The 16,226-nt window shown below is 33.6% G+C and overlaps 1 pseudogene; it reads right to left on the bottom strand.

The window, feature by feature from the left end:
* Positions 1 to 643: 643 nt before the first annotated feature.
* Positions 644 to 7,131, bottom strand: LOC134254975 (uncharacterized; annotated as a pseudogene).
* Positions 7,132 to 16,226: the final 9,095 nt, after the last annotated feature.

Raw genomic sequence — 16,226 nt, forward strand, 5'->3', positions numbered from 1 at the left:
CTCTGCTCTTATTTTGTATCATGTTTAATGAACTTTGAGATTGAATACTGTTCGTTATCTCCATATCTTTCTTGCTTGATAAACAATATTATTTTTAAAATTTAATCGGGCTTTTAGCAACACCGCTCACCGAAACTTAAAGGTCTAAGATCATAACCTATGGATGTAGATGTAGAACAGAGCTAATTATTTGCCGATATCAGACGTAATTGATTCCAATTTTGCCTTTTACAAACATTCAACTGAACATTTTACATACACACTATCAATATAACACCTAAATTACAAAACTACATGTATGTAAATATACATTCTTTCGGTAAAAAAAAATGTATTATTGATATGCTTCAGTGTATGACGACTTCTCTATTAGCTTCACATTTTAGACCATAAAAGTCAGCGATACTTTCAAGTGCCTAAACACATCTCAGATATCAGTTGCACAGTTTATTCCCATAATAAATTTCTGTAATTCTGCAATTCAAACGTGTTTATGAATACTTCAGAGAAAAAAAAATACTAAAATTACTTTTAGTTGTTATGTACACATGAATCCTAATTACGCAATCACACCGACATATAATAACACATGTTTACTAAAATTGTCTCTTTTCATCTCCTTTAGATTAAGTTTCAACAAAGATTACAAAAAATGAAATTATTTATTGAACATATAAGAATTCATTTGTTGTACAAATTGAAATTCATTGCATAGAAATGACTAAATAACTATAAAAATATATTAGCAGACTATTTCAAATTGACTCAACATCATATTCATAACATTAATGTCATTATATTAACAGCTAATATATCATAAAAATTTATGATAAATACATTTTAAACCAGTAACAAAACTAAGCCCTTCTAATGGAAATATTGAATATGTTATACATTTATCCTTTATATAAATACAATCAAACCTCGTTATCTCAAACTCGAAGGGACTGAGAAAATACTTTGAAATAACTAAGAATTCGAGATATCCAGGATTAAATACTTAAGGAATATGCAGTTTGGTTCAAAATGACTTCGATAGATCCATGATATTCGAGATATCGAAGTTCAATTGTACGTATTTGTGAAGTATCAATTTCTAAAACAAAGGGTACATGCAGGTACATTAGATCTTTGGCCATAATGGATAACTTGTACAAGTATGCCATGGCTTATTAAAAACAGCTAATCTACATGTTTCAAATGGTAAAATACAGTTTCTTTGTACAAAGGAAAACATTAAAATACACAATAAAACTGGCAGAAAAAGAGTGTAGTTAAAAATTAGATACAGCAAAGACATTTTATCAGACTTTAATTTATATCTATATGCATTGAATCTGAAAACAACTGATAAATAAACAATAGATATGTTAATTTTCCAAAGCTCAGTTTCAGCATTAAGATCATTATACATGTATAACTTTCTTCTCATTGGTTTCACTGGTTTGCAATTAGCCAATTAGATCTCATGTAGAATTTTTAAGTTTTACCGTTTTTATCATATTACATATCTAAGCAGATAAATACACTAAATCGTAACCAAAAACAAACAAACAAACAAATATATAAAAAACCAAACAAACATATATACAGGCTAAGAAATGTAGGAGACAAGGAATAATGTCCGCTTTTTCACATGTCTAATGTCATTTTAACATACAATAATGAAGTAAGATATGAAATATTTAAGCCTTGTATTGTTTCCTTTTTTGTGAAATGATCATATTTCTAACAGTATGCTTTATCTTGGACCAGTCATGTTTTGAGAGTATTGGTTCTTTTGCAATAGCATTTAAGCATGCTAATCGACCAGGTGTATGTCCAGATTTGAAATATTCAGAAAACTGGCGCTCAATGGCATTTTTCTCATCCTTTGACCAATGATGTCATCCACCATTTCTGCTAGTACCTTAAATATGAAATAATAATACATAAATCTCAATGGCTATCTATCTATCTATCTATCTATCTATCTATCTATCTAGATATCTGTCTATCTATGATCCAGGGTTGTCCCTAAGACCTGGGGAATTTCCCCGCCTATAATGACATAATGCCCTGGTTATTCTGCTATTCCCTTTCAAACCCCTGTTAGGGGAGGAACCCCAGACCCCCTTCTACTTTTTTAAATGTTCCCTTCTATTTCAATTCCTTGGGACAGCTCTGGATACTATCTATCTATCTATAAATGTGATAAATGCATGATAAACAAAAAGGACTAATATTTTGGAATCATTTCTTCAAAATCTTGTAAAGATAATTCTGTTGAGTAATGGAAGACAAAAAAAAAGAGAATAAAATTTCGAAATTTCAAAATGTACCTTTCTTTTGAGTGACTTTTCTCTTTTTTATTGATTTACAAGGGTCGGGGAATTCATAAACATCTTCGTCTGACTCTTCATCCTCTATTTCATTATCATCAGACTTGTTCTCATCTACATCATCTTCTTGAATTTCAACTTCAGCTACAGTTTTGACAATATAAATATATATATGTACACTGATAAATTTATTGTCATCAGTAAAGAACTATTTCTGTCCTTAAATTAAATATTACTATATGTGTATTCATGAACATTTAAAAAAATTACCTGTATTATCAAACTCGATTTCATCAAAATCTTTGTTTTTGTACTTTGCAATTCCACCAGTGTTGAATAAATGCAGAACCTTTGCAACTTTGGCCAACTCTAGGGTCGAGTCAGGCAGGCGATAAAATTCTCTGTGAATCCTAATATCATGACCCATAAATTTGGCAAGCATATCTTGGTTTGATTCACTGAGTTCTAGTATCTGACAAATTGTTGCAAGGTGTTTTCTTAATCTAGTGGATGTCAGTAGCTTTGGACATTTTGCACCACAATTAAATGAAAATTTTCTCAAGCAGTCTGAACCCCTGATTGGGTTTGAGTTATTTGGTTTTATGAATAGGTAGTCTGAATCAATTTTCAGAACCTTTCTGGCTTTGAGAAGTACTGCGATTGTTTCTTTTAAGCTGGTTGTTAGCAGGATTGGGACCTTTGATCCTCTTTTCCCTTTTATTTCGATTCTTGTATGGCTCTTGCATAGCTCACTTTCAAATTTGGATAAAGATTTCTCTATGTCATTGTTAACATATGGTTTGTTTGTCAAGCCTTCATTATATTGGGTAAGAGTCAAACGTTGTGCCTCCCCACTCCTCTTTCTGTTGAACAATATTACCTGTGCCAGACAGACTTCGGCCAGTTCAGAGTACGTAGCTTCCTCTATTTTGTCATCAAGTCTTTCTTTGAGGGTTATGGCAGCTCTAGAGAGATATTTGTTCAGCAGGACCACATCCTCTGCAAGAGGAACATACATAGGCTTGTTAAATTTCTCATTGTGTAAAGTTGCCAAGGCTTGGGAAGATATTCTCTCTTCCCAATCACTCTGATATAAAATCAGGAAGTTGTCTGCAATTTTTCTATCTGCTTCATTATCTTCAATTATTGCATTAGACTTTAAGATTTGGCACATTTGCTTAGGCTGTGTCCTAGTTTTAAGGGCAATGAGGGAGTCTGGTAGGAATTGTCTTTCTCATCATGGCCAGCCAAAGCTTTGATTGCAAGAATAAGTTTGTCCCAGTTGGCTGGATTTAAAGTCGATTTTAATGATGTGATTTCAGTATGATCTTCCTTAAACTGAATTAGCAGCCTCCCCAATTCTCTTAGTCTTTGAGAAATATACTGGTGTTGATGAAGATTTGCTCCATTTTTTTCATACAACCTTTCAGCAAATTGCAAAACAAGAGGATCATTTTGGATTTCAAGTTTGACAGCATCATCCCTCATTTTAATAAAAATGTTCTCATAGAATCCTTTGCTAGTTCCAACAATTGGTAGGAGAAGTTTCCCCATCCGAATTGGGTTCGCTTTACTTTTTTTTCACTACTTTTTAGTTCACAGTTTTTTTGGTGTTTCCACAGGTCTGTTTTCTTATACGAACCCAAACAAAATTCACAAGGTGCATAAGATGAAAAGCAATTCTCTGGTTCTGGATTGTTTGTTGTACTTCTTGGCCTGTATTTTGGTACTATCTCACCATTACCATTTTTCATAACATCATAGTTGTGCTTGTAGTTTCCTTTATTTACGATTTCCTTCCACAACGTTTTTCTTTCCTTGCTCTTTTTTGGAAATGATAGAATTTTCGCTATTTCCATTTCTTTGTTATGCACTTGAATCAAATGTCTAGAAATTCTACTATATGGTTTCTCGCAATAATAACAAATATTTTTTTTCTCACTACGCCCCTTTGTTGTTTTTCTTGTCATCTGAAGTACAATTTTGTTGTTAGCACCAATATTGGGAACGACAACTTCATTTTCATCATCATCATCATCATCTTCACTTGTCCCAGGTATCCAGTCTTCTGCATTGTCCTGTTTGTTCTTTCCATGCAATCCAGCACAAATAACATCTTGAACTTCAGTATCTGTTATCTCATTATCTTTGTTGTTCTTTCCATCATCATCTTTATCATCATCATCATCCTCATCATCACTTTTCCCAGGAATCCAGTCTGGATCTTCTACATTTTCCTCACTGTCATCATTAGCATAGACATCAACCTCTTTATAACACTGTATTTCATCACCATCCTCTCCAGTATCACCATCATCCTTCCCTGGAATCCAGTCAATGTCTTCTTCAATTTTCAGTGTGTCTTCATTAGCCTCTTCACCAAAATAATTTGCAGCTATAAAATCCAACACATACATTTAGAATTTAAATTTTATTTTCCTGCTTTAATGTCTCAAGAGATTAACTGTCTCAACATTTAAACTGCATCATCATAATTTCAGAAGTCAATTTACACTTATCTTACTGTTAGACAGATAATGAAAATACTGTAGCTTTCTTTAAATCTATTTTAATGTTTACAATTTATGATTACTAAATCAACATTTTTTATGTTGTTTTGTTCATTTTAATAGTCATTCCCATCTGGATAATTCATACTCAAAATACTGTACACAAGTATGTATGTAGATAGGTAGATGTAATTCCCTGGTACCGGTATATCACAAGAAATCCAAAATAAAAAGATAAATTTGTGTTTCTCAGACAATTCAACTTGACATTTTTTTTTTTAAAAATTAAATGGTTTTATCAAAAATGACAATATGCTAGCTACATGTACATACAAAGACAGGCTAAAAATAACATACTTTCACTATTAAAGCAATGATATGAATATGTGTGTTCAAAATCATAGCTTTTGCTACTTAAATGCCATTGAGGTGAACTTATATAAAACATACCTATATAGTCTGATGGTGAATTAAGCTTCTGCTCAGCTATACAATCCATCAGCCATGACAATGTTGCCGTTGAAATACCATAGATTTGTTTAATACCTGAATTTAAAAGTAATGTTTAAGAACTATAGACACAGATCTGTAATAGAATGATTGAAAAGGAAAATCCTAGCTGTATTAAATCTAACTAAGCATTTCACAATGTGTACTACTTACAGCAGAAGTACTTATTATCTTGCTCAGAAACATCTGCCATTGTTTCCCCCAATGTTAATATGATTGCATTTGTCAAATTTGGGCTTAATGAATCTAATAATTGTCCTCCACTACAGATTATAAGATCCTCAACTTCCTCTGTAAAAGAAAAATAGATGCATAAATGTTGTGAAGTCAATTTGTACATCTTAAGGTGCCTCTATACACTTAGAAATAGTTTCTCAAATCTGCTGAAATATTACTTAAGATATCATGATGAATAAGAAGAACGTAACTCAAATAAGTGAAAAATTTGCAATATTTGGATAAAAAAATAGGATGTTTAGAAAATTAATTCACTAATGAAGAACAAAGCCTCAATGGGATTCGAACTCGTGATGTGCAGTTTACAAGTCCGATACTTTATCCACTCGTGTATGGTGATACACGACCAACTGGATCAATACAAACATTTAAATCGCCATTTTGTGACACAGTGTCTTAAAAAGTACATGTATAAGCATAGATGTATAGAGCCACCTTAAGCACATAAATCATGTTGTTCCAGAAGCAAGACTGCCATACTTTATTTGGATTAAATGCTGGGAAGGATCACAGGGATATGAATTTTTTAATCAATGTCAACTGACAGAACATTAAGTTATTGCCAACAATCTGAGATTAATTTTAGCAAGTCAAATGTTTTGTTAATCCCAGATATGCTTTAAGCTGAACACTACTCATAAATATTGTGCACCGTCACACAGGTATATATTAAACCCTTCGATTTTGTTACATCCAATTGCACACTTGAAACTTGTGGCAGACTTGTAGTATTCCTTTGGTGGTCTTAGATTGTGTGCTTTTATACCTTGTTTTTGTGTGCATTTTCTGTTTGTAAACTATGTACTGACTTGTATATAAGTTTCACTCCATTTAATTCGTTTCGATCTAAAAAAAACACTTCATGTATGATTCTATTTTTATTATATAGGACCATATGATTTGTAAATATATCTTTGTATAATTATTTCATCTTGATAAATTTGATTCAGATGTTGTTTCTTCATTCCTTTAATTTATGGGGTAAACTTCTTGACTATAATATTCGATATATGAAACTTTAATCATTTTAGATATGGTTTGTTGAATTAAATGTTTATGCAAGTACTCTCTTTTCAAATAGTGTTGAAATCTTTAAAGTTGGCTTATATGGTACATCGGGACATGTGACTTAGAATAAGCTCCTGAATTACGTCGTGACTCCAAAACAAAACACTAGAATTACTTCGCCACCCAAGGCCCTTGGCATTTTATCTCTGTAAGCACTCAAAGATGATACATGTAGTAGGTTTGAAAAGAAATATACTCGGATGGCCGATGGTTGAGTATTTGTGAATCTTGTCTTTTTGTAAACATTCAATTTAAAAAAAAATACGCTGGCCTGAGATATTTCACAAGTTCAAATGAATAGTTTTTGTGAATTAATTTACCATACATGTTGCTTTTAAATTTCATTTGTATGATATTCGGTTTAAAAATCGGTTTCTTTTGTTCTTTCTTATTTATAGAGATATTATTCAATTTTCAGAATGTATTTTCAAAACTGCTGTCAGAAAAAATTTTTTTTACCTACCTACCTACTCAACTTGAAATTTTAGGGTCGGGTTAGGGGAAACAAAGATAAATTTAATGATGGCCTTAACTGAACAAAAGTTGAACATCTGTACATAAAAGTTAATAAGCAACTGTCATTTGATACAGGCTTTAAAAAATTATGTTCGTTTCCTGTAACATTAAAAAAAAATCAATGATCATTGATCAAATGCACATTTAGCAGAAAAAAATCCACCCGAGGGTAATTTGAATGGGTCAGTGGAGTTACAGGAAACAAACATAATTTTTTATTAGGCCTAATCAAAGAAATCTTAAAAATTTAAGATATTTTAGTGGACTCTAAAAAGTTCTGCATGTCTGTTATATAATCTATGTGTATAAAGGCTAGATGCATTTAGATAGTAAATAAAAAAATTATTACCAATATATATATAATTAAACCGTAAAATATTTTAAATCAGCTGGAAAAGGTTAAAATGAGAAATGATTTAACTGTAATCACGATTTTTGCCCAAAGTTAGTGTTTTCATGCAATTCCAGTTTGGCTGTCTGAACAGGGTAACCGCTAACCACTGGACCCATGGCAACTTTAAATAAATTATAGGAACCTTTAGCAGCTGCTAAACGTTTAAAATAAAACTGCATTAATTTCCGAGTGTGACTAAAATGGGTAGTAAAACCCGGGCCGAGCCGGGAATTTTGAAACTGAAAACCGAGTTTTTGCTAATAACTGAAAAAATACATAATTATTTGTCATGAAACTTGCAGATACGAGGGTTGATCCAAAAGTAATGTCACAGTGTTCATATCTTTTATATTTGGCGTCATATTATCAAATGCAATATACCAAAATATGCATAAATATAAATCTAATTAACATTGAAATTTTAATTAAATGATGTTTATTTGAATTTATTTTATAGATGTTTCAAACATAGAGCATAGGGGGTGTCGCCGCGTCACTACTGAACGCAGAGCTGCCAACATTCTGAAATGAAAAATAGTAAGGCGTGGTCCGGGGACCGCCTAAGCCCCCTGCCGCTGAAGATGTTTTGTAAACGGACATGCAATCGGAACAATTTGAGGCATGTTCCGTTTCCATTTTGCTTACTTTAAAACTCTGAAATGAATGCGATCGGCCATCTATATCTAAAACCGAAACGACGATACAAACAAACGTTGTAAGGATTGTGAAAATTTAATTATAATAGTAGAAACTGTAGAGGGCCAGTTATAAAAATTCTGAGAAAAACCGAAATCGGAAAAATATGGAGAGAAATCGTAAGGCGTATTTTTGACGCTAATTTCGTAAGACTTACGCCAAAATCGTAAGGGTTGGCAGCTCTGCTGAACGTCACGTTTTCAAGTGTATTTTTTCTTAGAATGAAAAAGACAAACACATTAAAGAGATTCTAAAAAAGCACCTATTTTCCCAATTTTTTTAAAGACACAATTCTTGTCATTTTCTGGGCTTTAACTGAAATTTAAATGACAGCATTGGTGTTTGTGATGATAAACATTGTTGTTGTATTCTGTTGAATTGAACAAAGAGATTGTCAAAATGAGGAAAAAAGACTCGACGAATTGTAATGCATTTTTGCTTCAAAATATGGGAATCATCACTAGTGACATTCAATCAAACTTACAGAAAAAGAAAGTAAATAAGAGACATCTTAATAGACGGTTTCAGCAATTTTGGGCGGGTGATTGGTCTCTGAATGATCAGCAGAGAACAAGAAGACCGAAAGATAGGAGATCGGACGGAAACGTTCAATGGTGTCTGACGTTGTCAAAAAAGACAGACGTATAGAGTGACATGTATAATCAAATTTAGTTAGAATAATCTAACTGTGTCTCGGTACAGGCCCTCACCACAGTTAGAATACGTCCCATATACTTGTAATGTAGCAAATCGGAGCGGATCCGCTCCGAAACGATTTTGAAGAATATAAAATGATTTGCACTGGGAATAACTACCAAAATAATCAAAACAAACCTTCTTGAGATTGCTTATGCCTTTTATCCCAAAAAATAATCCATATAAATACGTAAATCCAATTAATTTTCTCAACGTTTTTCTCTCGATTCAAATGTTTACATTCGGAACTCTCTAGATTGTTCCTAGTACATGCACTATCGTCCGTGTTTCTTTCTGCTACATTACGAATACACGGAACGAATTCTATCGTTAAACCGGGTCCATAGGACAATATAATTTTAACGATAGAACATTCTATCTAAATCAAATTCAATACAATATGCCTTCGCTGAGAGTTTCAACTCCAAATATTACTTTTTTCATTGATTATTGACGATTGTCATTTTCTCGGTGACTAAAACATATTTTGCTGTTTTGTACTTAATATATCGAAATGAACTTAAACTGCCAAAAAATTATAAACATTTTAAAAATATTTATGGATTGTACAAAATAAATGCATTTTTTGAATACTCAGGGGCTTATCTGTATACATTGAATAAGCAAAGGAGCTAACCAAGACTACACATATTTTGTACATGGTACATCTAAAAAATTCATTTTCGCCACTTAGAATTTCTTTTCGCCACTATTGAAAAAAATACGCAATTGGCGACAATGGCGAATCACAGCTCGAGCCCTGCCCGGGACCGACCTAAACCAGACACGTTTACCCTGGACGAACCTTAAATTTCCGAGATAATGATGAGAGTAGTAAATATTCCTGAACCAAGCCAACTGCATAGATTTTTTTTTTAATTTACTGCTAATATCTTTATGATCTTAATTTAACATGCTCCAAGCTATATCTGCAGACATATACATGTAATTTCAGGGAAATGATTACCTGAATACGAATCTAGCTGTAGCCTACAGTCTTTCAGAATCTCTTGTCAAATCATTAAGATACATAACTCCATCAGCATTTTAAAAAAAATTGTCGGGATTTTTGTGTATATTTCATTTATTTTCTCCATTTGTTTATTTATTTAATTTTTTTTTTTTTTTGGGGGGGGGGGGGGGTGGGTTACTTTTTTAATAAATTATAAATTATTCTCTGCACTCAGTTATCTGATGGCGATTTTTTCGGAATATTCCAGTTTGTCACGGGCAAACACATCCGGTTTTGGACCGTCCCAGGTGTCAAAAATCGGCGATTTAGATTATTTTAATTATCGACATTAATTTTTGCAATTGTCGTAATATCTAAGTTCTTAAAGTTAATAAACAACGATGAAACACAAACAAATCCCATTATTTGAGTGTAATTAGCTTTAAATCTCCAAAATGAAGAAACCGGGCTTACCACCCATTTTAGTCACCGGGAAAATAAGAATCGTTAATTAATTATAATTGAAAAACATAATACCTGGTGTTAAAACTCTCAGCAAAGAAAGACACATTTTGTTATATTAAATTACATCTGTAAATTTCGTGACGAAGAATTCAGTATTTTAATTTTCAGAAATTAGCGAAAACACGGTTTTCAGTGTCAAAATTCCCGGCCCTGGTTTTACTACCCATTTTAGTCACACTCTTAATTTCCTATTCAATTGTACTTGTTATGAAAATTTTGTATGCTAATATTACCACTGATATAGGTTCCTCAGGGATAGTAGTCAGTGTAGAGAAAATTCTAACTGTCAATACATTTAACCCATGGATAGACCTATTCACTGATACAACGATTCCCGTCTATATTTGGCGGGATATTAATCATGTTAATGGAGACATTTGCATCATATTACAAAAATAAAAAATAAAAATAACCTTATTTCTAATCTTGAACATGCTGAACACAGACGCCCGAGACGTTGCCTCAGCCACGAAGAGAGGCGGAAGACACGTTTTTTCGTAGGCTATGGGTATTTTGATTACAGATTGTTTCGTCCACGGTCATTTTGTCACAATCATTGTTAACTTACAATTGTATGTTATTCAGTGAGTTTGATTTACACCAATATACATGATTTATCCGTGTGACATCTTTAATTCTTTATAAACTTTTAAAAAATATACTTCTTAGTTCTATAATATAAGCATAATATAAAAACAATTTTCATTCGTTTTGCTTGATTTCATAGTAAAGTTTAATTTCAAATCAGGAAAGTCTGTAATATCAAATTTTACAAAATGCTGAGAGGGAAAGGATGATTGCACTTAAGGACATACGTTATCCAAACATAACTTTTTATCATTGAAATGACAGTAATTTGTTTAGAATTTGTACAGATGATCAATTTAACTAGAGCGTGACCTACATTATAACTGTATCATTTAATGACCACTGCAGCATTAGAAGATAAGAATTGGGTATTTTAGCAACTAATTACAATGTTTTGCATTCAGTAATAAGCATCAATGGTCATTTATCAAGTTGATATATCACTAATTTTTACAACATAATTATACGACCTCATGTTAATATTCCTACGAAGCATACCTGCTGTGAAAATTTATACTGGCATTGTTATCTGAATTTCTTTTTATTATAAGCAATTATATATGAAACACGATAAAAAATATTGCAAATAATATTTAATTTGAAGAATCTTTATTAAAAACACGGAAGGATTTAAAAATTAATCGGGAGGGGCGGAAAAGGGGGAAGGGGGGGGGGGGTATCGGGAGATTTTGTCTCCCGCCGGAAGAATCACGACGAAATATATGCTGTTAATATGTAATTATGGTAATATAAGGAAAATGTTTCAAAAAATCTTAAAGTATAAGCAATGAACTGGATAATTAATTGAAAAAAAACATATCCCTTTTTGGAGTATTTTTGTTAAGTCAATCACAATGCGGCACCAGTGTTTTGTGATTTTCAGTGTATTTTTTCTCGTTGCCTGCGTTAAATATTAACTAATTTAAATCAAAGTACTGAAAGTACTGGAAAGCGTTAAGCACATTGAAATTTGAAATTTATCAGAATTGGAGTTTAAGCAATATCTTGAGAGTTCGGCTGCACTAGGGCGAACACAGTTGTTTGATGTTTGATACATAATTAAACATGTGAGACTTCTGTTTGGGATATGAAATCCAACATTGTCTTAGGCTTTTTTATTTTAAGTATTTTACATTTTCTTCTTCTGTCAAAAGATAAATCATTGTTACATACAAGCAATTACAAGAAAAAATATATTGTATTGGGTGCCAGGATTATCAGCTCTATGGACTGCAGTGCGGGGACCTTTGGGTGAGCCGGGCAGTTGTCGATGACAAGGGCAATCTTTCGTTTCTTTTTCTCCATCTTCTTATCGAGCTGTTTCACCCAAGTAGTGAAGATATCTCTGGTCATCCATGCTTCCTTGTTGGCGTTGTACTCCACGGGAAGGTACCGGACGTTCTTGAAGCAGCGAGGATTGGCAGACTTTCCAATCACATGGAGTGGCAGCTTGTCTGTGCCGTCCATGTTAGCACACACCATAGCGGTTAATCTTACATTATTCTTTTTTTTTGGCCGCCATGACAGTCTACATCCTTGAATTCAAAGGCCGGTTTTGCCAGGCAGCAGGCGGAAAAATATACCAGGTTCATCAGCATTATAAATGTCTTGAGGGGGGTAGCGTGTAAGAAGAAGTTTCAGTTTTTCTTGCCAGACTGACATATCATCAGCCTGCGTGTCAACTGACTTTTCTTCTCAACAGACTCTTTTGAACGTAATCCCTTGCCGGGATTTAAAATTTTCTAACCAGCCGTTAGAGACCTTAAAGTCTGCTACATCAAGTTTCTTGGCAAACTCTTCTGCTTTTGTAACTAGCATAGGGCCGGATATGGGAATATTCCTGTCTCTGGCAGTCAAGGATGCGCCAAGTGTAGGCTGCACTGAAAATTGCTCTGTCATTTTTACTTAATTGTGTGTTCATAAGGGGATGTAAAATTCTTAAACTTGCTATAGAGGAACATTAATGTGCTATCTAAACAACTGTACTTGTGGAATTATTTTCTGGAAATAGATTGTGGATTTTTATAATTTTGAAAACAAATTTCCATTGTTGTTTGAGTGAGTGAAAATCAACCACCAAAACATAGGGTTACCTGTTGGATTATAATGACTATAATTCTGTGCCCATTGTTGGAATACACCCGTGAAGAATTGTATACAATAAGCAGATTCGCTTAAGGGCCGTACATATTGGACAAAGAAACAGTTAAAGGGTTTAGGTGTTTACGGCTATAGGGGTAAACGTAGTGGAGAATTAAAACCTGTTGTGAAAATGAAATCTGAGGGTGTAAACCTGACAAACATTATAACTTTACCTCAGTCAATTGAACCAATTATGTGTCGAATAGCTAGAGGTAATCACTTGTGTGTAAAGAGACATATTAACCCATGATAATCTTGTAAACATAAACTTTACCAAAAACAAATACCCAACAGTTCATGGAGGTGGCTTAGCAATCATATGCAAACGTTCAATAACTGTTAAACGTGTTACATCCAATCACCCATTATCACAATTTGAATTACTAGACTGTACATTAGAAATAAATGGATATATTCTGCAGTTAGCTACAGTGTATAGACCCGCTCCTTCAAAAGGAAACGCACTAAAGACCAACGTATTTCTAGAAGAAGAATGGCCTGCATTTCTATCTAAGTATACAGTTACAGACAAAGAGATAATCATTGTTAGTGATCTTAACTCCCATCTTGATGTTCCCACCGCCCGTGACACAATAACTTTTAACCGTATCCTTGAATCAAATGGCATGAAACAGCTTGTGAATGAGCCTACACATATCCGTGGACAAACATTATCATAACTAGAGAAACCGGTAATATTCTATCCAGTATTGTTGTTACCGATCCCGGACTCCTGATCACATGGGAAATATGAAAAAAAGACCATTTTGTCGTAACATTTACCGCCAATGTTACCAAACCAACACTAGTTCGAAAAGCAGTGACATATAGAAAACTAAAATTGAGCGATGTTGACTAATTCAAACATGATATAGATAACATTGACTGGGACAATGCATCAAGTCCTAACGTGGATAGGATGGCCCAAGTGTATACTGATGAACTAACAACTTGTTGACAAACATGCGCCTGTCCAGTCCAGGTTTAATCACATTTCGTCCTCCATCTCCTTGGTTCGATGATGATCTACATTCAGCTAAACATCTCAAACGAAAGTTGGAACGCAAGTGGAGAGATACTAAATAAACCATTGACCATCAATTCTACAGAAATCAGTGCATAATCTATAACATCATGTTGCATGAAGCCCGCACAAAACTCTATGCAAACAAGGTAGAAGAGTCAAGCCGTGATACCATGAGCTTGTTTAAACTCACAAAACATCTCCTTGGTGGTAACAGTCATATCAATGTGCTTCCCTCTGGTTCCTCGCCGAAAGAAAGAGCTCAGAACCTAAGGAACTTTTTCACATCAAAGATTGAAAACATTCGTGATGAAATCAGATCTAATCAGACCGATGATGCAAATGAACATAAAATTGAACCCCAAATAACTTTTTAAGCTTTCTACCAGCCTCACAAGAAAAAGTTAGAAAAATCATTTAAATTTCGCCCAACAAATCATGTGAACTGGACCCCATACCAACATGGCTTCTTAAATCATGTCTTGACAAACTTCTGCCTGTAATCACATACATCATCAATGAATCATTCAGTTCTTGCCATGTACGAACGGAGTTTAAAAGTGCTGTTATAAGACTTTTTTCTGAATAAACCGGACTTAGACCCTAATGTACTGAAAAACTAGACCCGTTTCTAACCTACTCTTTATATCAAAGGCTTTAGAAAAAATTGTAGGTAAACGTGTCGGTGACAATCTAGCTGAGAACAGTTTACATAAACCACATCAATCTGCATGCCGGAGACTTCATTATACAGAAACCACCTTACTCAAAGTGCATCACGATATCCTTCAGTCACTAGACAATAACTGTTTCACTGTTCTTGTGTTGTTTGATCTGTCAGCAGCATTTGATACGATAGATCATACCACATTACTGAGCCGTTTGGAAAACCTTTACGGAATCAAAGATAACGCACTTTATGCCCATCTTCCTGATACTCGCACTAAAGGTTGCTCTGTTTGATGTAATATTGCACTATCTGATACCAACACAACACCGTTTGAAGTTGAAAAAGGTCATTTATTATCAAATGAAAATTTTGTAAAACTATTACAAAAATGAAAATGTAGTTTGATAGATTTACATTTATAAACCTTGCAGTGATACCAATATCACTACATGCAACTTCCAAATAGATCAAAACATTACTGTATAAAATGTTTACATCAAAGGTGGGGGAAGGTAAAAATGCCACTTACTGCCAATGACAGGCAGATCTGAACTGTCATCAGCAGTAATCCCCACCCAACCCTAGTGCGAGTTTTAATCTTACTACAATAGACGTATCCCTAAAATTCATACAAACTGGATACAAACAATGAAAAATAACACATTACCAACATACAAAGAAACTATTTCAACTCTTGTAAAACAATATCATATTATTATGTATTGTACATTAACTTTGTTAGATGCATAATTACATAAAAACTTTACTACTTCTTGATACAACCAGATGCTCATGTCATCATGGTTGAAAATGCTTTTTTTCAAAGCCAATGTCCTCCTTCCTGAAACAGATAATGTGTCTAACTTGTTCACATATCTTGACAAATGTCCAAACCCTCATTTTCTCTATCACTGGTTTGATATTTATCTTACAATCAGATGCTCTTGTCACCATGATAGGGTATAATTTTGTGACACCAGTAATTAAAACACTTGATTGCAATCAACCATACAAGTTAACAAATTACTTACTATTTTATAGGAACTCAACTCAGAGTAGATTTGAAATGTCATGAATTATAATCTGACCAGATGCTCTCGTCACCATGGTCATAACTCATTACCTGAACCTCACCTCGTGAGCAGTCAAAGGTTTACAAAAGGGATTCAAATGTACTTTTTGAAAGCGTCTGATGACCACCGCCCCATTGCTTTAATTTTTTGCTCTAGAACTCCATTGGAAAAAGCCGTTGTGGCTGCTCTGATTCTAAAGCTGTGACCTTTATATCGTTTACAATCTAACCCACACTAATTTAATGACAAACATAACTGATCTGTAAAATATTTCCTTGACACCGGTGACCAATCCATGAAAGTA

The sequence above is a fragment of the Saccostrea cucullata genome, unplaced genomic scaffold (genome assembly GCF_032062105.1).
Source record: "Saccostrea cucullata isolate Sc308-1 unplaced genomic scaffold, CSIRO_AGI_Scuc_v1 ctg1367, whole genome shotgun sequence".
In the NCBI taxonomy this organism is placed as follows: domain Eukaryota; kingdom Metazoa; phylum Mollusca; class Bivalvia; order Ostreida; family Ostreidae; genus Saccostrea; species Saccostrea cuccullata.